This window comes from Oenanthe melanoleuca, chromosome 4 (assembly GCF_029582105.1).
Source record: "Oenanthe melanoleuca isolate GR-GAL-2019-014 chromosome 4, OMel1.0, whole genome shotgun sequence".
NCBI classification, from domain to species: Eukaryota; Metazoa; Chordata; class Aves; order Passeriformes; family Muscicapidae; genus Oenanthe; species Oenanthe melanoleuca.
In genome coordinates, this window is record NC_079337.1 from 6,309,170 (window position 1) to 6,330,910 (window position 21,741).

General features: G+C 40.7%; 1 protein-coding gene across 5 annotated transcripts in view; it reads left to right on the top strand.

Moving 5' to 3' along the window:
* The window catches only part of JADE1 (jade family PHD finger 1), a 104,621-nt gene that overhangs the window by 44,252 nt on the left and 38,628 nt on the right, over positions 1–21,741 (top strand). For 2 of the 5 annotated variants that reach the window (XM_056489089.1, XM_056489092.1), the window contains exon 1: positions 21,069–21,292. The exons of 1 other annotated variant lie outside the window; for it this stretch is intronic. The gene's annotated coding sequence lies outside the window, so the exon portion shown is untranslated. Of the gene's footprint in view, positions 1–18,170; positions 21,293–21,741 lie in introns of those variants that run through there. 2 more of the 5 variants (XM_056489087.1, XM_056489088.1) reach the window with 2 other exon arrangements.

The following is a 21,741-nucleotide window of genomic DNA, read 5'->3' on the forward strand; positions in this document are numbered from 1 at the left end:
CTTGTAAGGCAAATTTCCCAAATACTTTAATTGGCAAAAATAAGTGCCTTAAACACTGTGGCCAGAAGAGGTTGAAAAAAAGGATGAAAAATGTATTTGAAAAGAAATGGGATGCTGATGCTACCACACTTTGTGGGTGTTTTTTGAATTGGGCATATAGTAGTTCATCTGCAAGGGAGAAACTGTAGCTGAGAGCTGCAGGATGTAACCTCTGCCAGTCTAATGGCAGAGAAAAACTCTGATTAGGTTGAAGCTGTTACCATATTTCTGGTTTGGGGCAGAAATCCATTGGCTCCTTCTTTTCTACCCTTTAGATGCAAGTTTAAAATTCAATACAATATCACAATTTTCTCCCATTTTGTAATTTATTTACAAAGTTGCAAGGATTAAAGAAAGAAGGAAATGAATGTGCTAAAATTTATTGTGTGGATGTTACTGGAAGAAAAGACAAAAAGTGTGAAAGTAAAGCAATATTCCTATATCCTTAAAGGAGATGAAAGAGAGAGAAAGGCAGTAAAGTAGCTTAACAATAAAGACCATGTCCAAAGCAAATGTGTTTACTCTTAACAGCTGAGATTGATTAGGCAAGAGTAAATTACTTTGTTGCTTTACAAGCAAACAATGATAAGAACATACATCTGCTTTAAAATGGCACAGTTACAGTTCTGGTGTTAGACAGATTTCCTCTGAGCTCTGGAGTTATCAGATCAGGCCTTGAGGATGCTGCTGAGAGCACGAGAACAGGTCAGGGCAGGACAGGCTTGTCTTAGGCAAACAGATGTCAGATGGCTTTGTAAAACAAGGCTTTTCCATTTTGTGTCTGGCCAATGGTACCACAAGGGCTCTGCCAAACTTCTGGGGTGAATAGTTTTGAGGTGAGGTGTTTTTGAGTTTTGTTTTCCTTTTGAAAGAGAATTCCCTTCTATGTTTGTTTCCTAATAATGTCAGAAGTTCAAAATTTACAAGCTCTGGGGTCTAAGGACTTTTTCATTTCCTTTAAGTGTGAGTAACAGAGATGTTACACCCATACCACATACACAAAAGATATTTGCATCATATTATGTTAACATAAAGTTTTAGATGTCTCTTGAGAGCAAAGACAAAAGGCCTTGCTTGCATACTCATTTTTATATTGAAGTACATCTGCATTGAGATATTCTTCTTCTTCTACATAGTGTCTATATTTTCTCCAGAAAATTCTTTAGAAATTACAAGTTCTCAAGTACTGGGGTTTGCATTTGCAGAAAGAAAGGATTTCCATAGAGGTAAACCCATTTCTACCAGCAGCAATAATGTATTTTCAGGCTTTGCCTACCTGTGACAGATGAACCACCTACTGTGAAATCCCAAGGGAGGCAGGCTGTTGCTGTGGGGCATTTAAGGACAGGGTTCACTGTACTCATTTGTTCATGACTGACTATCTGGTTTGTTTAGTGATAAGACTAAGACTCTCTGTAGACTAGAAACTGTCTCTACTAGTGAATAAACAAAAGAAACCCATTTCTGGCAGTCAAGACAGAGCCATAATGTTCCAGATGGCTCACACTATTTGAAATAACTCTAATATTAAATAGATACAGTGTTTAAAAAACTGTTAATCCCTCGTAGTGCTTTTTGTTCCCTTATCTCTTATTTTTATTAAAAAAAATATTTGATGAAGACAATTGCTAGGGAAAAAATAGTAAAAATATGTGACATTTGACTCCCAAAGCTTAGGAGGCTGCAGAATAAACCAGACTTCGTGATAATTACTGGAAGGAACAACACCATTCTAATGTTTGTAAATTATACAGGCTTGTCTTTATAAGTGTGTGTGCTTCTCTTACAGTCCCATACCTTTTCCTGTGTGGTGTTCTAAACAATTTTTCAGATGCAGCTTAGTAGACATGCAGCATCTTAAGATAAAAAACTGCATTTTGCCAGATACAGTCTTCCTAAGTATGAACTGCAAATATGAATTTTCCCTTTAACAGTTATTCAGCAAGAAAGACAAACAATTAGGAACATGATGCAGATGACTGGGCAACTTACAATAACAATAGTAAAGTCCCAGGCAGTGCTGGAAGCAATGTATTTGCAAAGAAATTTATAGATTCCCAAATTAAGTGTAGGTAAGCAAATGAGAGAGTGCAGGAGAGCCAAAAGGTTAATTTGATTGATTCTTTAATTTTCCTTCAGAAAAAGGAAACCTGGGACTCGCTTAGGTCAGTGGAGAAGGTGTATTATTTAAAGTGAGCTGCTGGGAAAAGGAATTAAAACCACAGTCAATCTCTCCTTGGCTTGCAACAGAACTTGGAAAATACTGGTTTGAAACTAATTGTAGCTAGAAGTAGAGTCTATCAAAAATTAGCTCACTGAATTCGAGTGAACATGACTCTAAATTCTGGACAAAATAATAAGGTAAGGCTCATTTAGCATATTTTGGCCTGCACTGTGCTGGTTATGTAAATTACATTAGACCCCAAAATGATGATGAGCAGGGGATACCAGGCCACAGTGAGTTCTAGCTGATTGCATGAATACCATGATTTATTGGCATGAAAAGTAGCAGTGACCACAGCTTAGTGAACAGCAGTTAAAAAACTCCCTGTGGGACCAACATCAGTTAGAACTGACCTTGGGTACAGTTACAGTATCTCAAGGACACTGAAATTTATGTAAGCTTTTCAGCTTTATTAAGAGAATTATATTTTATTTGTATGTGTGTGTGTGTGTGTGTTCTTATTAGCTGCTGAATTGCAACTCACTGATTTCATTTTCCAGAGGCTCCTAAATCCAGTAGTAAGATCAGTAGTGCTTTGCAATTAAAGGTTTTCTCTGGTGTGCTGTGCACAAGAGCTATAGCCAATAATGTAGTTTTGGGAAGATTTGTACTTGGCAGGGAAATTCTATGGGGATGGTCCTTCTTTGCTCTTTTTCCAGAACCCCGTGCCCTTGGAAAGCTTTGGAGCATTTCCGTATGTGTATGTGGTGTGACTATGTAGGTCAAACATTGCACGTGACCCTTCCTTGCTCAACACCACAAAACTGAGGATGTACCTTAGACTTCACAGTCCTTAGGATTTACAGTGATTGATTTTAATTGTTTTATAATGAAACTTCAAGATGTTTTTTTCCCAAAAAGGGGGAAATAATCTTAATTTTTGTCTAAAATATGTATCCACAGGCAGCAATTTTACAGGTTTGCTTACACTCCCTAATACATTCACTTCAACCCTGACTCCAAGAACAAAGCAAAAAACTAACTTGTTCCACCCCCCTCCCCCAAACATTTGCAGGCATTTTTTTATTCTGGAAGCATGTGAAACTCCAAGAAATGGATATCCTATTTATCCAATGACTGGTACAAAGGGAGTGTAATCCTTAATTTAAGGCTTTACCTATTTTCAATAGAAACCATGATTTTTACATCAGATTATGTGTCTATTTAATCCTTAGACTATGAAGTTAAACAAGGATTTAGACACCTGTGGTGATGGGGAGGAGGGATGTTTCCTGGCTGGGCAACTGGTGTAGTTCATTTAGTGGTGGATAAAAACGTTTGTAGATGTCAAATACTGGGTTTTCCAGATCTGAGTACAAGAAAATAATTACACATTTGTAAATAAAAACAGAAGACAGAAAATACCTGGCCAAGGTTTAGAACAGTAATGGGAAGACTTAAACTGTGTCTATATTAGCAGCTGGATTTTAAATAAGAGTATGATTTTAAAGTGAAGCCCTTGATTGTCCCAATTTACTGCATATGTATTCAGGTCTCAAAGGGATCTAGAAACAACTAGATTCCTCTAGGAGGGATTTGACCTGGAAGTTCAGGTCCAAATATGCTCCAGTGTTGGAGTTCATTAGGGTCTCTCCTTCAGTTTGGGGTTTGCCACCATGAGGTTATCTTGGAAAACTAAATACGGAAGTGTCAAGATGAGGATCTCAAATGCTGATGGCTCTCACAGCATCCTGAAGAAACCTTCCTCATTCATCTGTACCTGTTTGGAATTGAAATCCTTTTCCTTCTGTAGCTGCCCATCTTTTTCCTTCTGTCTTCCCTTGCCAAATTCCTATTTTTCTTTGTTTCCACTTTGTATGATGCCTTCTCTACTTTGTTCACCACCTTCTGCCAAGTTTATAGTTGCCTGTTTTACCCCACGAAATACAGAAACCTGTAGCTTTGGGGGTCCCCAAAGACCTGACAGTCTTTGAACTGTGCAAGAATTGAGATTTTAGTGTCATCAGATATATCTGCTGTTGACCTGAAAGTCATTAATCTCATAATGGTTGTTGAAAGAGGATACTGGCAAGCAATGAGGAATTCAACGAGCTAAAAAATGAAGGTAGAGCCCTTTAAAGGCTCAAGAACAAGATGTAGAAGAGTCCAGAGAGTGGCAATTCTGGAGTTTGCTCCAGGATCCCAGTTCCAAATAGAAGGCTTCTGCAAGGACAGGCCAAGAAATACCTCCTTGTATGTTTCCAGCCAGTCCTGGAGTCAGTGACCCTTTGTGCCAGGGCCCTGAATCCCAGCCCCACAAAGTGAGCTACTTTATGTTGCTCTAGGAACAGCAGGAAATCAAGGCCTGACCTTTCTGGTAGGCTTACAGCTTTGGGCTCAGAGCCACGAGGAAGCTGTGCACTACTGCTCTGTTACCTTTGAAACACCTCTCTCAGAGCCATCAGCTGTGGAAAAATTCCTGCATGGAACAGCTATCTCAGAAATCCCTTCTCCAGTCCTTACTCTGAGTGAGTACCTAGCTTAGCCCCAGTATCAAGGAGCTGTGTTTAAAGCACAGCTTTCTGAGGCTCCTGTGTTGAGAGCCTCTAATGCAGCCCCCTTCTCACACTCACTGCCAGGATTTGCCTGCTCACAGAGCAGTAACTTTGTGGAGCTTGTCCCTGACCCACAAACACAAGATGAAGTACCAGTTTTCTGACATACAAAGCAGTTATTGGCTGAGGTGCTGATGGATTGCAGTAACCCTTCTCTCCTCTGCATGTCTCAACATCAGGAGTTGCTGTGTCACCCATACTGCGTCAGCCCCTGAAGGGGAGCCACAAGGATGTGGCCATCTGTAATTGTGACAGAATTCTGCAGAAATGCTGTGCAGGACAGAGTCATCCCCCTTGTTTCAGGAGGGTGGGAGCTGTGTTAGTTCCTAGTTTCAGTAAAGAGCTCACAGACAGGATAAATTGTAAGTCTCTTGGGGTGGGAAAGAGAGAAAGGGCTGTTGTGTGCAGTGCAGCTGAGCACCCATACAGCAGCTCACTTGGTTCCTCCCTCAGTAGGATGAGGGAGAGATTAGGAAGACCAAAAACAAACAAAAAAAATTTGGAATAAGATAAAGACAGCCTCATAAGTTAATTCCATCCCAGACAGACCCAGTACAAGAGTCCAGTGTAACAGGGGGTCCTGTAGCACATCCTGTGGTACCCATGGGTACCCAAGTGCTGCAAATGATCCTCTCTTTTCATTGTGCCTCTCTGCATTCATAAAGGAGGTTAATGTGGTGCTGAAGTACTTGTAAGAAGTGAGAAGACAGAGGGTGCTTGGAGAGACCTTTGGTTTGTGAAGCCCTGAAGGATAACTGCCCCTCAGAAAGTTTAGAGCAGTTTTGTGAAGATGCTTTGGCCCTCCTAAACCAAGGATGGAGATACGAGGTGTTTCAGCACCAATCTCATAGAGCTGCTGAACAGCTCACTTTAGGCTGAGAAATGATGAGAAATAACTTAAAAGCCAAGGTTCTCGCCCTCAGTCTTTTAAGCCATTTATTCTTCTTCCTCCAACTTGTTTTTTTTTTTTTTTTTTTTTTTTTTTTTTTTTTTTTTTTTGCAAAGAGCATCATCCTATTTCTGTATCTAAATACTCAGAAATGGATCTGTTGTGACTTGCGAAAATTACTCCAGTTTTAATTGAAAATCTCCATCCCACATCATGACTGTTCTCTTAATGAAGCAGCTGCGCAGATGTTGGGATCCCATTTATACTGACAGACTTTACCAAAGGGTGGGGGCCACTCTCAGTTTCCATTCTCAGGTTTGGTGTGACAGGTGTTGCTGTGTACTAGTGTACTAGATGCATCCTGAATTCCCTGATTCAGTACAGGCCATGAGCTGTACTTTCAAGGCTGTGATCGTGTCAGTGTTTTTACGGTAACAGGATTTGAGCAGTCACTATTTGCATGGAAGATGCCCTTGGAAAAACCAAAAGTGCTGAAGGAAGGTGGCCTGAATTTCTCGACGCTGGTGTCTCCTTGCCACTCAGTACTGCATCTGTGGTGTAGTTGGGAGGAGATATCCAAGTTCCTATCTTTTAAATGTCAGACTTTATTAAACTAGATGTGGTAATGCAATACCATAGTGACATTTACCACCAGCAAGGAGTGTTAGTCTGGGCATCCTAGCAGGCAAGAGATGAACTTTGAAAACTTGCCTCTTCAGGAGGTGCCAGTGACAACACACATGCTGATACTCCCATTGCAGCACTGATCTGTGCTAGGATAACATGAGCACACAGTAGCTTTCATAGCTATCGTTTGTTCTGTAGTCACAGAAGCAAATTTAAACCACAAATCCAGAGCTGACAAAATATTTAAAGTTAGAAACAATGCCAGTAAATCCAACTGTCTTTCCATGTGGCACTGTAGCTTCTTAGACAGCTCTGTGGGAGTGTTTCTGTCTCGTCCTGCTGGGTTTGGAGGTATGTTTGGGACAGAGATAGGATGTTTGCAGCTGAAAGGAAAAAGGGGTAGGGCTGGCTGTGTTGTCAGCCTTCAGAAATAAAACTGTGGGCATGGCAGAGGATCCAGAACTGTGCAGAGAAATCTAGGTAGAACTAGTAACTCTCCAGAACCTGAAGGAAGGAAGTATGTCCCCATGGGCTGAAACTGGCCTATCTGGAGAGATGCTTAAGAGAAACAGCCTATTTTAAAGAGAACTGACTTCCAAGAAAACCTAATTAATTTGAGCCATATGCAAGTACTCAGAATTCCTGGATATAATGAAATAAAAAGACTATTCCGTATTTCTCCTGTCTAAATATCAAGGATCAGTTATTAACAAATGACCCCTGCATCCGTGACTTTGATTTTTGCACACACTGAATCTTGAAATGCAGGCGTTTGCACACCTAATATCTAATTGATGCTTGAGTGATGGTGCACTCCTGAAATTAAAAGCAGAATCTATTTCTCATTCTTCTTGAGACAATCTAGACCTGTATAGAGATATGAAGTTCACTTAAGTACTCAGAGTCTGTATTTTAAAATATCAGGGTCCTAGTGCTACAACTTCTTTCAAAGGAAAAAAGTCTAAGAAATGCAACTTTTTATTCCAACTGTACTTTTTTTCTACCACTGTCCCATTTAAATTTCCTTAAAGTGCTTTAATACTAAATGGACATTTAGTATTAAATGGTCCTAAATGGTTACTCTACAGTTAGCAGGCTTTGTAATATTCCTGAAAAGCTACTAAGTTATTAAATCAAGGAGAGCTTTTAAGGATAAAACCCTAATGGAAAACATGCTGTTTCTCTATCCTTTTCTTCCCTAGTATTCTTCCATGGTTTTCTTAAATGGTTTCTCCCTCAAATATTTCTGCTGATCATCACAGGGTGCATATATGTTAATATGCTAGTTCTAAATTAAACTAAAACAAAAGGCAGGCAGCAGGACCATATATTTATAGTGCTTTAACTGCTATTGGTCATTCAGTGCAGGGCAGAGCCAGTATAAAGCATTTCTCCTTCTCTCCAGTAACATCTGTAAGCATGAGGTTTTAATTTGCACCTACACCTGTTTTGCTATTTAGACTTGCTCTAAGTGTGCTACATAACTTGCTAATCAAAGTATAGCCTTAATTATGCTGTATTCTTATCCACCTAAAATAAAAATACTAGAAGTGTGGTGTGAGTCCTAAAAATAGGCTTATGTATTTGCATTTTGGTGCTGTTTACAACAAAATAACATTTCCTACAGAAAAATGCAGGTCATCAATACAGTAGTTTGGTGTCTTAGTCTTTAAAGGATCTGTTTAATCCTGGTGTTTTCAGAGGCATATGACAGAATTTTAGTAGAAAATTCTCTTGATGGTTACCAGAGTGAAATAGATCTTATTTTTGCCACTAAAATAACCTCAAGGGGCTCTTATCTGTATAGAAGGAACACATTTCTGAAGTGCAGGAGGACTATCTCCTAATGCTGATGACTTTAATGGAAATGTACTTGCAGACCTGAATTTCACTCACTGGCATCATAAAACTCCCAGAGAGTTTTTCCAGAGAAAATCAGTCCTGTTTATTTGGGCTGTTTGTTTACATATGGTGTTTTTTTTTCCTTCTAAACAGTAAGAATATGGATAGCATGACACTGCTACAGCTCAAACCATGACATGGATGCTTTCAAAAAATGTGCCATTGTGGTTATCCTCTGAATGTTTGTTACTAACCAAAAAAACCAAAATTGATTCCTGCTGGTTTCTGTCTGTTTCTGCAGATGGCTTTTACAAGGAGATAGGCCTAAAGTATAAATAAACATCAGTATTTACCGATAAATTAGCAAACTCAATTTACTTTGTGAATTCTCTTTAATTCTCACCAAGTGTACAAATAATTGAGAAAATGCACTCTGAGAAATGCCAGCCTTATGAAGCAAAGGATAAGGTCACTTCAGCATTACTTCTATGAAGAGTTCCACGGCAGAAGTAGTGGTCAAACCAAAACCCTAAGCATTCTGTCAGGTAAACAGGTAATGGCTCAGCTGGCAGGTGAAGGAACATGAAGGCTTTGGTGAGTAATATCATGAATAGAAATCTGGATTTACAGTCTTTTGCCAGCTGAATTTGGGATGGTGAAAACAAGCACACTGAGAAGTGAGGAAAAGCTAATCCTTGGTGTGCCTTCTGTTTCAGAAAGCAGCTCTGTGTAGAATAGGGATAATTGTGTACTCAGAGGACTTTAATCTTACTCTTTTAGACTCTTCAGAGAATTAGATTGGAACCCACGTGAATGTATTTAGAATTTAAGAGACTTTTAAAAGCTAAATCTGAAAACTGCTTGTGGTTGCTAAAATAAGATATTTGCAAGCGATATGTTGCACACAGAGTTAAGGATCAGTTTGCTTCAGTAACCATGTGCTCCCTGAAAAAAAATGAGCTGGAAATTGGAGTGTCCTGAGGCACAGATGTAGAAAACAGCCTATTTTGGGGAAAGTTAGTGTTGGTTGATTTGGAACAGAATTGGGCTATGGTAAATTGCATGAAAAAGTGACTGATAGAGAGTTAGTGATGCTCTGGACATGTACCAAAGATGCCAAAGACAGAGAGAATACTTGAGCCTGATCCATCCAAGCAAGCCTAGACTCCCTAGACTGTGATGCTTTTGAGTGCTTTTGCAAGAGAATCCAAGTGCCAGGGCAGTTACTGGGAGGAATAGCTGCCAGGAATGGAAACAAAATAAAGGATATCCAAGAGGAACAGGAGAAGAGGAAATAAGTATTAAAGTGGAAGAAAAGGCTCAGGATATGTTCTCCTCAATTCACAGAAGAATTTTGAAGGGGAAACTTTGTATTGACTGCAGCAGAGTAACCTTTAAGGGAATATATAAGCTATTCTGGCAGACAGAGCTAGCCTGTGATTTCTGGTGAACAGATACTTTGAAAAGTGTCTACTTTCACCATGTAGATTATAAATATTTTGGTGAAATATGGTTATGCTTTAATTTCCTATTCCTAGGAAGGGATGGCTCATCAGATTTTGGGTTTAAGCTTGTGCACTTTCCAGTGCCTTGAAGTAAGAAACCAAATTGCAGATTGTTTTCTTAGATAGTTGGAGCTTGATATATCTTACAAGCAGTTTTCTCCTGAAAATGTTATTACTATGGTCTGTTTCAAGGGAATTCTTCAGTTTACTGCCTTTGCTGTTTATCAGAGGACTTTCTGTTCATTCAAGAAAGGTTTACTGTAATTATGGCATAGATTTGAACCTTGAAGTAAAACCACAATAAGGGTCTGGAGGATATTGAGTGAAAGAGTTCTTTTAGTTGTGTAGGATTTGTTTGATTTATTTGACCTTTCATTCAAAGTACAAATGCTGGTATCAATAAGTGGAGAAGGGCTTTGACCTTGTATCATGGGACATATTTAAGATTTCACAGAGTACTCCAAGAAGACTCTAAAAATCATGTCTCAAAATTGAGTTAAAAAATAAAAAAGTGTTTTAAAGCAGCATTTTATGTCTGCTTTCTTTCAGATCTGCTACTGTAATACTAGAACAGAAGAATTAGTCATTCCTAAGTCTGGCACTTAAAACATCAAAGAATAAGTTTGCTTCTCCCTATGAAATGTGGCAGTCAGCAGTTCTTCCAGTGATAAAAAAATAAGAAAAAAATGTTAGGAAGTGAGGACATTCCAAACTCAGGATCACATATTCTGCACACCACTAAGGGACACATTGTGGCTTATCATTTAGCACCAAATAGCTGTGGAATTGCTCTTGTGTATGTTTCCTTCTGATTTGGGCACATTTTGGGTTGGTTTGTTTTTTTTAATTTTTTTTTTTTTTCCTGTATGTAAAGATAGAAGATATGTCCTGTGCTCCTCAAATGTCCTTTGTACAGGAAAAAAAGAATGCCAAAAATGTATTTTTTTGTTAGTTTTTTGGTTTTTGTTGTTTTTTTTTAAATCTAAATAGAGCACCACAACTATCAGTAATTATTTTTGAAAGATGATTTTGAATCACCATGAAAAATCAGTATCTTTTAAAATTAACAGAAACGTGTATACATTTTAAATAAATGACTGTGGTGATATTTTACTCATTGCTTCTGTTGTCTGAGTGACACAAAATATACATATGCACACAATAGGCACAACATGGTTCAAGGACTGAATATATGTTCATTCCTGCACATGCTTATAAAGTTCTTCTCTTGGAGTTGTTTCACTAATTTCAATTCAATAGAAGTCTCTTGATTTCTGCTAGTGAGATTCCTGCTTTCATCCTTTTATGATTGTCTTTGCCACTGAAAGAAAATTGTGAGTGCTTCTGAATGCAAAAGCAGCAAATTGCTGGTGACACAGCCATTGGTTGCCCTGGGAGTACTTGCCGCATCCTTCAGTTTAATTTGCTTAATATATGTAATTAATTAGGCAACTGCAAAATGATAGAAATGTATTTGTGGATTCAGCCTCTGCAAATTAGTGATAAACAATTTGATACTGCAGGACGTTAGTGCTTTCTCTGTGGGACTAATGATGTCTAATGCCTCAGCACTCATTTGTGGAGCTCATCATGTTTACCTATTAAAATGAAGTCATTACATTTTGCTGTAGAAATCTTAGAATGCTTTTGGTACTACATGATGTGAATTTGGCTGTGAATTTCTGATCATGAATAGCACCTGAATCCAGATGGGCAAGACTCTGTCCACTAAAAGAAGTATTTTCCATAAAGGCAAAAAGAGGTCTCCTGAAGGGTGGAGATCATTTAAAATGCTTGGACTGAATAGCTGGAAGGTGTCTGCAGAGAGCTTTAGTGCAGCAGGTGCTGTGCCCACATTGTGTGCAGCTGGGCAGCTGCACATGCAGCTCCTGAGCCTGCCTGCACAAATGATAAATCTTTTGTACGTGAAAAGCTGTAGAAAAAACAAAAACAAAGGAGGCTCAACTGAAAGAATTTTCAAAATTAAGCTCAAGACCAAGCCTTCCATATTTTCTGTACAGAACCCTTGTTGTTTTTCTTCCCTTAGACTATTTAGGGGAAAGTGATAATTTAGCTAGAGTCCAGGCACATGGTTATGAATGTCATCTGTACCCAAGAGATAAGTGACATAACCTTGGTGCAAAGAAAAAAAAAATAAAAATTGCAACTTCATTTGTTTGCAAAAGTGGTTTTTTTTCCTTGAGGAAGTTCTTGTGGTTTTTTTCTTGTCAAGCAGCATAAGAAACTTAGGAACTTAATCATAGAATCAGGAGGGTTGGAAAAAACCTTTAGGATCATTGAGTCCAGTCAGGATGGCAATCAGATGGGACTCTGCTGGGATAAGCCTTTTAGAGCCTAGGGTCTTGTTTTAACTTGCTCCACCTGCCAAATCTATTACAAAATGGATTATTTGTTTATTTCTGCTAGCTGTGGCCTAAATATACAGGAGATTTTCCTGTGTATGACATGAAATGATTTCTCAATAAGGAACTGTAACATGAACATAGTGGAATTATTAATAGAGATTAGAGTACAAAAAAGTTAAGATATTCTAGCTGGTGTCCTATGTATGTAGTAAGTGAACAAAAGTGTTATTTTTCACAGGGTTGAAAGTGTCTGTTTTTCTGCTGTGAAGTGTGAACAGGGTTAGGATCAGCAAACACCTTGTTAAGCAGGATTTCATTTGGTGCTTACGTTGGAAATGACATGCAGCTTTTAAACCCTTTGTCAACTAATTCCTCACTGGATGTTGAGGTTGAGATGGTGGTGTTCAATCAGGGCACGATGTGTTGTGTGTGATACATCAGTTTATTAAGCAGTATCATACAGCTGGAATGGCTGTATAGAATTCTCTGTAATTATAAAACATAGGCCTGGGGAAAAGCCTAGCTCCACAAATGCTAATGGCATAAACACCCATTCACAAAGAAAAGAAACTTTCAAATCATGCTTTTGGTTTCAATGCTTGCCTACAAACTGCAAGTACATAGAAATAATTTTTAAAGTAAGACAAGTATCATTGTCTTCTTTCCTTAGCTGGGCTTGGAGACCTCCAGGCTTTGAGATACTTGTGAAAACAGAGCATGTGTGTGGAGCAGCAAAGGATTTTGTGTGTACGTTGTAGCTTGATGTTCTGGACTGCTATTTTTAATGGAGAAAAAAAAAATAGAATTCAGGATATTAGAGGGTCTTTGGCCACTTTAAGGGGATTTAAAACATTTAACCAGGTGATGTTAATTGCATTCTGAAGGACAACCAGCTTAGTTGGCTCCCTCACTGGGGCCAGTATTTTTAATACTTATTCCCTTCACCTGTACTGCTGGGGCTCACACAACCAGTCATCTTGGGCTCTCTTTACTTTGTCCGAAGTGGGGGACCTTTTTGCTTTCCCTAATTTCCTTCACTAAAGTCAAACTCCTGCCAACAAGTGATCTAAGATCTCTAAACCTTGTGTCAGGCACTACTGAGTGCACTATACTCACAATATTTTATTAAGGAAGGTGTGTAGGATGCTTACTTTCTTTAGAAAGAGAGACACCCCAAAGAACCCACAGGAGCAGCTCTTGCAGAAGATAAATATGTAAAGAAAAATAGAGACAAATTGAAGCGCTAGGCTACTGTCAACTTCCTGGGAGAAGAAAAATGCCTTTGATCTCTCTGTGGGCCTGTCCAGCCTGTCAGTCAATATGTGCTTTATTACACACGTCATCTAACCAAAGCTACACACCAGAGTGCCAGTACACTTTGTACTCTGGCATGGGGCTGGCTGCTCTGGGGCTGGCACTCTTTCAGCCTTCCCTGAACTTATCTTCTGTAAACTTTGTGTGCTGTGGCCTAACACTCTACCTTAAGTAGCTGGGCCCTTTCCCAAAAGAGATCTCAGGCTCTGTGGGCTCACCTTTAGCTTTAGCTGGGGGCAGAGATGCTGCTATGGCTGGATGAGTACTTGAGGAGCTCAGTAGGCTGGAACTGGGGTTTTGGCAGTTATGTAAGGATTTGTGTGCCCACAGCAGGATGTCCCTTCAGGGACACCACAGCACAGGCAGCTGGCACATTTACTTTGTCCCAGTTCTTACTCTTCCACATGAAGAAAGTAACCTGCCTCACATTGTCAGAGACATGAATGTGTGATGGTTTAAAAGCATGTCCTGGATGAAAGACAGAGAGAATCTTCTCTGACTTGTGCAATTTGAGGAGCAAACATGAGTGTTTACTCTGTGCCAAAATCTGCCCACATAAGCAGATCTTTTTTTCTTTTTTTAAAATGTTTTTCTGGAAGGTCAGAAACTATTTTTTGTTGTATTTTGGGTTTTGTTTTTTGTGGTTTTTTTTTTGTTTTTTTTTTTTTTTGTTTGTTTTTTGGCTTAGCAAAGCAAAGTTCACAGAAACCAGAGTAAAGATCTGTTTTCCAATTTTTCTTCATTCTTCCTGTTGTGCTTAGTTAAATGTAACTGTGTCAGTCTCACCTTTAAGCAAAGATGATGTAACTTCTAAATAAGCAATAAACTTCTTTGTCCATTAAAAAAAAAAAGTAACCTCAGAATTATGGGTATAAATGGCATGAAATTACTCGAGGGCTATTTACATCCTGAGCCCTGAAAATTAACCGTGCAACTGTTTGGGGTTCTGCCTCTGGACATCCTCATGCTCAAAAACTGTGTCACCTCCTTTAACTTAACTTAAACTGTGCCACCTCACTGCTCCTGTGGAGCCTGGAGCAGAAAATTGGTGTTAGACACATTCAGTGTGCAAATGCAGTGTTAAGGGTGGCTTCCCCCTCGTACTGTGTGTGTTTCAAACAGCACTGAAGGATTAGTCTGCTCTAACGTGTTAGGGCTGAATCATGAATTCGAGTCTCTGCTTTGCCAGAGGCAGTTTTTATTTGTATCTCTTTACAATTATGTCTCAGTATCTTATTTGCAAAAGAGATAATAATTCTCTCCCTGATAAAGGTACTGCTTATGTTGGGGGATTTTTCCCTGGGTGTGTATTCCTGATAAGCTCTCAGCAAAGTGCAAGTGTAACGGTGAGAACTGTGTTGGTTTGGGTCTGTGTTAATGACACTGTCAGCTCGGGCCAGTTTCTGCAAGGTTATGTGGCCCATGGCTATATGGCATAAACTGCCCTCTTTATCCCTATAGCTCCCCACCTCTTTGTGGGGGTGAGAGAGGGAGGGAGCTTAGATAAGGGTCAGCCTTCCCCTATTCTGTAAACATTCTTTCATGCTGAATATTCCAAAACTCTTGTTCCGAGTCCTGTTTGATACTGTCAAACCTCTGAACATAAACAGGAGTGAAATCTAAGTCCATGATGTAGCTTTTGTAACATTGATGTTGATTAAAACATCCCAAACTGTTTTTTGTGATTATTTACACAGTGGAGCTTGTAGAAAAGCTCAGCAATCAATAGTGCCACAAGAAAAAGATATTTAGTTTCGTTTTCTCAATAATTTTAACTTGTTAAACACTGAATAAATTAATTTCTATAAATATAATTGGTAAAGTAAAATAGCTGAAATAAACAACAGCTGTCTATTTGACTAGGATTTAATTTATCTAGTAGTTATCACTTCTTTACACCCTTTTATTTTGTCTATTACTGAGCTAAATTACTAATAGTCGAAGCAGGTTTCAGGACAACTGCATCTGAAATCAGTGGACCTCTGACTATTTAAGGAGAGAATTTGCCCTTTGTTGAAATCATGATTGCCACATCCCTTAAGAGGGATTTCAAGCATGGAAATGGAGGAGAGGAGCTTATTTATACCTATTGAGGGCAAACAGAATACCTCCTATGCATTGTAATTTATGGCTAATTGTCCTAGATTTGCTTTTTGCCATGGAGGATGCAGGATTTCTTGGCCCTTGTGGCAGACCTCAGTTTCATGGCCTACAAAGAGCTTTGAATGCAATGAACTGTGAGTCATTGCATTTGGAAGAAGTTGTCCCAGGAGACACCACAAATAGAAGTGACACCCTGGCAATTCCATCAAGTACCAAAGGGAACCCAAAAGGAAGGTTACTTCCAGGGCTTCTGCTCTTTGTAGACATGTTATCACAAACTGCTCAGAGCAATTGGAACAGCTGATCTTTTTTTTTTTTTTTTTTTTAGTTAATATTTTTCTGATTCCTAAAGATCCAGAGTTGCAAATTTTTTTTCAAAGTCATTTTGGCACTAAGTTGTTACTGAAAAAAAAAATTTGATTTTTTTTGTACTTCCATGATAAATTGGTACTACTACTCCACTTCTAGCAACCAGTTATCAGGTTGCACTCTGCAATCAGAAAATCTGTAATCAGATTCTTTTGAACTCTTCCACAAGTCTTGTCACAGCACCTTTCTTTCACTACGTGATTTCTGCCTGCACAAACACAATTTAAAGTTGAAGTTCATGTAGATTAGCTGTTGTAATGTTGCTTGATGAGCTGCCAGATAGGCACGTGTAGATACTTCAGCTGAGATTTGATCTGTTGCTGCTAAACTCTCACTTGCCTGAGGTTTTCATAATCCTTAGGGCATTACCTCGGCTGCTAATTACTTCTCTCATCATGTACAAAATTGTGTTATTTCCCTTAAAGGTGATGCATCATCCTCATGCAGCTTAACTTGCAGACCTGCAAGTCTGTTTCCAGTTGCTCCATTAAGTTTCTTGTTCTACTGGTTTCCTCTCCGCTTCTGCTTTTCAATTACAATAATTTGGAAACATGATTTCAGTACCTATACTTCTAGATTTTTTGATGTAGTTATGTTTACCTTTTGGGCATCCCTGTCCCTTCTTCCTTTTCAGATGAATGCACAATGTCAGCAGTTGCATATCCATGCAGAGATTGTGTCTGATTTAAAAAAAATTTTACGATATCTATGTGCAAAATGTCATGGAGGTATACTTTGTACTGTGTTCTGCGCTGTGGATCAGGCCAAAGGAGAGGATATGGTTTAATCATTAGAAACCTTGGACTGAGAGGCATTACTTCAGGTTTCTATTCTTGGTTTTAATGCTGACTTAACATGTGACTTGTGTGAGTGATATAACCTTTGCATGCCCCTGTTTACCCACAGATAAAATTAGTGTTATAATCTCTACTTCTCAAATTTTGTCATTAAAAAGAGTACACTGGTCTGTCTGCACAGCCCTACACAAGCCCTGTCTGAAACCTGCTAAATATAAAGCTCAGCTCTGAGGAATCATTATAATTCCTTTCCATCCTCATCCTTCACTGGTACAGCTTCTCCTTCCTGGGGTACTGGCCCATAACACCCAGTTAGTGATCTCTCACAAATTCATCTCAATAAGCCAAAGGAATGATAAACCAGAAGAATGAGGTTTGTGAGCACAAGAGAAATCACATCTTTGGTGTACAGCCTATGAATAAACAAATCACTCTCACAGCAATCCTGGTAGCTGTAAACCTCAGCTTCAGAGTCAAAGGCAATAATTTACTACCTGAGCTTAGCCTTTTTGACCTGCCTAATCCAGACCCATCAAATTTTGGTAGTAGTAGATAATGGGAAGGATAAAAAAGCCAGAGGACCAATGAGTGGGGGGGTTCTGTGTGTAACTTTGTGAAGCAATCAGGTGTCACGTTGCCATAAATGATGTATTTGGGCTGGACAAAACTACGTTCCTCTATGGCCCGTACAGGACCTGTGTTTGAGTAAGTTTTATTTCTGCAGGAGTTAAAAATATTGCACCTATGCAACTTGTAAGTGGTATAGATTTACATATGCATAAGTCAAAAATCTCTTTTTTCCCCTTGCTTGTGTGATTGGACCAGCTAGAGACAAAATGGACCTCAAAAAGAATTGGTCCAACTGTGCATCTGTCTTATGGCTCTGCTCTATAAAATACCTCTCACAGGAGATATGAAAGCTCTCTGGAAAATCCCTCTCTTTAAGTACAATCTAGTGTTGACAGTGCTGATTTGGATCTGTACTGTTCTTCTCCTTAAGTTTCTAATCTTCAAAATAAAAAAAGATAAAATGGAAGTTCCTGAAAGCTGGAGCCAAAAGAGCAGAAGAACAGTTTTGAGTTTTAAGTGATACTCTTGGGCTAAATTTATCAGTGAGGAGAAACAGCTTTGTTAGCTCCACCTTCATGTGTGAGGACTGCATGAATTAGTGGAAAAGATTTCAATTGGAAAAGGAGTATTATCAAAATAAAAAAAAAGGAGGAAGGGAGGGAGGGAGGGAGGGAGGGAGGAAGGAAGGAAGGAAGGAAGGAAGGAAGGAAGGAAGGAAGGAAGGAAGGAAGGAAGGAAGGAAGGAAGGAAGGAAGGAAGGAAGGAAGGAAGGAAGGAAGGAAGGAAGGAAGGAAGGAAGGAATTTTATTAGCCATTGCTACAGCAACAGACTTCCACAAAAGGGTAGAAATGAGTGCTGAAAAGCCACATAGTATTTTCTTGAATTTGTGCATCTGCTAAAACATTACCAATCCAAGAGGGATTATTAAGAAACTAATCAAACAACAAAAAAATTAAAATAAAGTTTAATATATGATTTGATGAAACAACTTGCAGAAGGGACTAGAAGTTCTGTATGCTAGCACAAAGCCTAACTCTAAGCCTGATACATATTCTCTGAGTGTTCCTGGAATAAATGATAACACTGATAGAAAGATAAGTGATAGAGGTACAGAGCCTTATGACATTATTTATTATAACAAAGTGCCTGCTTTGCTGAGAAGGTAAATACCTATTAGAGACAAAGGGTGATGTTAAAACTTCTACTGACTCTACTTAACAGCAGAATTTTCCTTGTCACCTTCACATTTAGACAGTGCAGGTAGCAGAATACTATTCTCTCTTGTTTGACCATAGAGATTCTGGTATACAACTTCATACCTGTAGTGCTGAAGTAGTAACCTTTCCTTTTTGTTTTCCAATCACTTCCAAAATTATTCTTCCAGCTGCTAGCCCTCTGATTTTTTTTTAATATTTCCTTTTAAAACATAGAAGTGTATTATTCCAGAGGAGTCTCTGTGGATACACTGTACTCAGAGACAAAATAGCATCTTTGTTCCAGTTGTGTTACCTTCTTGTAAAGACTGGGCTAGCTGCTTGTGGAGCACAGAGGACTCACATTCAGGGAGTTTTCTGCAGTAATGGAGATAGTTGGTATTTTTTAAAACACAGCCTATCATTCATGGTACCATGAAAACATTCATGTTATCTTAAATGCGAAAATGATCATGCTATCTTAAAGGTACAGCCTCACATGGCTTCCAAGAGAAATGCTTCCTAAAATACAAGTGTAATATAAACTTGGCTACAGATGTAGAGGAAAACTAATTACAGGAAAACAAAGATACTTCCTCAAATCCTAGGAGCTTGAGACAGGAAAGTTTCTGTCATTCCTCTTGAGAAATTAGAGCCCATTCACATTTAAGCTCTTCTCAGAAGCTTGTTCTGAACTTCTTGGAAAGAATTCAGGAAAGTGGAACAAATTGCATTTCTTGTGGTTCTTGAGTCTTTTACAATGTACAATATTATTTAAAATTATTTAGAAGAAAAATCATCATATTAACCCAGAAGTAGTGCATACCTCTGTATAATAAATACCAATTGACAGTAGTTTGGCTAACGATGATTACTTTTTATGAACTTAAGAGAAGTAGTCCCTGAGCTCCTGAGGGGCCTGCAGAGCACTGAGGGGAAAAAAAACCAACTCTGAGCTATTCTGGGGTTTTTGCCATAGCACAGCAACAGGTATATGCTGTTTAGGAAACACAGAACATCTAAATCTCCAGTCAGTATTGAAAATTAACTCCCCTGGAAGTTCAGGGGTAATGTGACAGGGGTGTGTCAGTAAGTTTATTATAATTATCAGGTACTATGATGGGGTGTGTTGCATGGATCATCATGAATGTTCCTAATTAGGCTGCTGATGTACAGAAAGCTATGCTAACAGGTATTTTTACAGGTCTGGATGCCAAAGCAAGTGTAGGATAAAAGTAGGGAATGCGTGACTTTTTGTATTTTCATGTAGTAGAAAATAAGGGAATCAAAGTCTTAGGCTCTAAAATCTGAAGGAGCTTCAGGGTGTTCTGTGAATAGAACCACGACTGTCTGATTTCCACAGTGAAAGAGTATCTCCAGAGGGGGGAGGATGTTTTTGTAGTAAAGTACAACTTTTTAGGATGTGCAGATTCAATGTAAGTACTGTTTCATTATTGGGTAGGTGGGTGGGCGAGACGGCAGAATAAATTACTCGGTTTGCACGGATGAGTAACGACCCAATTCCTCTGCTGAACTAAGGTGTGATTCTTTGGCAGACTGATATCACTGTGGAGGCTGCATTAATTTGTATTTGCATACTATGGGGATTACTTTGCACAGATCGCCTTAATTCTGTGTCTGAGCTTAAGCTCAATCTTCTCTGCGGTGTTTATTACCTCAGACTATATCTGCTCAGGAATTCTGCTCAAAAGGGGGAGTTTTTCACTCAGAGAGCACAGGTGTATGGAGTGAGGTAAAGCGATTTATGTAGAAAAATAAGGAAATCTGCATTCAAACACGCTTTTTAGGTAATGGGAAGTTTAGTGTGTCATTTGGTGCCAATTTAAGATAATTTCCTCTCCTGCTAGAGAGATGTGAACTGAACCGCAGATTGTGTTGGCTCTTTCTAGTCTTTGAGAAGTATCAAAGTTAACGAGCCAGAGGGATAACGCTGGGGGCTGAGAATAGGGAGCGTGCAGTTTTATTCTTGCCCCGGCAATTACGCGCTACGCATGTGGCCACAGCGTTTAACTCCTGGTACCCTCAGTTTCTCTGCTTGACAAATAGTGACTCATGCGTTCTGCACGGGGAGCCAGTGCAGCGCTAGAATTCCTGCTTGCGAAATCGGCTTAAATCTTTTGGAGAGAAGCGTTAATGGTTGCAGGGTAAGGCCAGCAGTGCCGCGGGCGGGATGCGGGTGCAGACACGTATCATTTCCCAGCTGCCAGCCGCACGGCGTTGCCTGCCATCTGCATTTTGCAGCCCGCCGGAACCCGGGCGGGAGCCGGGCGGCCGCGCTCCCCCGGGGCTCTGCGGGGAGGCGAGGGGCGGCGGGAGCGCCGCGCCGTGCGGCCGGGCCCGCCAAGAGTTAACGGCGGCTCCCCCGGGGCCGCGCCGCCGCCTCCCCACCCCGGCGCTGCATTATTATTATTATTGCTCCCCCCTTCCCTCGCCTTCCAGTTTTGGCAGGGGATTAAAGCAGCTCCCCCCTGTGGCAGCAGTGACCCAGAAACGAGTTTGATTCACGGAGTCCTTCCTCCATAACAAGTACAAACGTCAGTCAGAGGGAATCTGTGTGTGTGTGAGAGTGTGTGTGTGTGTGTGTGTGTGTGTGTGTGTGTGTGAGCGCGTGTGTGGCGCAGCCAGCCGCTCTCCGTGCCCGCTGCCCGGCGCCGCGCCGAACTCATGCGGCGGCCCCGAGCCCTCCGCGCAGGGGGAGCCCGGCCGCGCCGCCCGCCCTCGCCGCCGCCGCGCCGCCGCCAGCAGGTAACCGTGCCCGCCGCAGCGCCAGCCGCGGAGCCGCCAGCACAGCCATATTTGATGGGGTTTTTTTGTCGCTCCGGAGGCGGCGGGAGAGCAGTTTCGTGCCGAAGGTCGCTGCCTAGTGGAAATAAGATAGTACGTCATTAACATGGCGCCAAGAGCCGCGCCGCTCGGTACGGGGCGAGGGGAGGCGGCCGAGTTGCGGCTCCGCTATCCCACAAGCAACTTGTGCGGGGCTGGGGCGGGCGGAGGCGGGAGGGGAGGCAGCGCTGCCGCCCGGCGCGGCCGGTGCCGGCTCCGGCTCCCTTTTTGTTCCGCTGCGGGCAAGCGGGGAAAGCGCAGCTCTCCAGGTGCATCGGCCAAGCGAGCCACCGGTGTTCCGTGCCGTGCCTTGCTTTGCCGTGCCGCCGGCCCTGCGCCCCAGGCGTCGCTGCAGGCTGCGCCGCGGGGGCAGCGCCGGGTATCGCCCGCCGCGGAAAGTAGGAAGCGTTGGAGCAACTTGGTAGCCAGATGGCAATGGCAGAGCGCAAGTCCTGCTAAGATACTGATGTGTAGGAAGGGGGTGGGGGAGAGTCATGGCCACT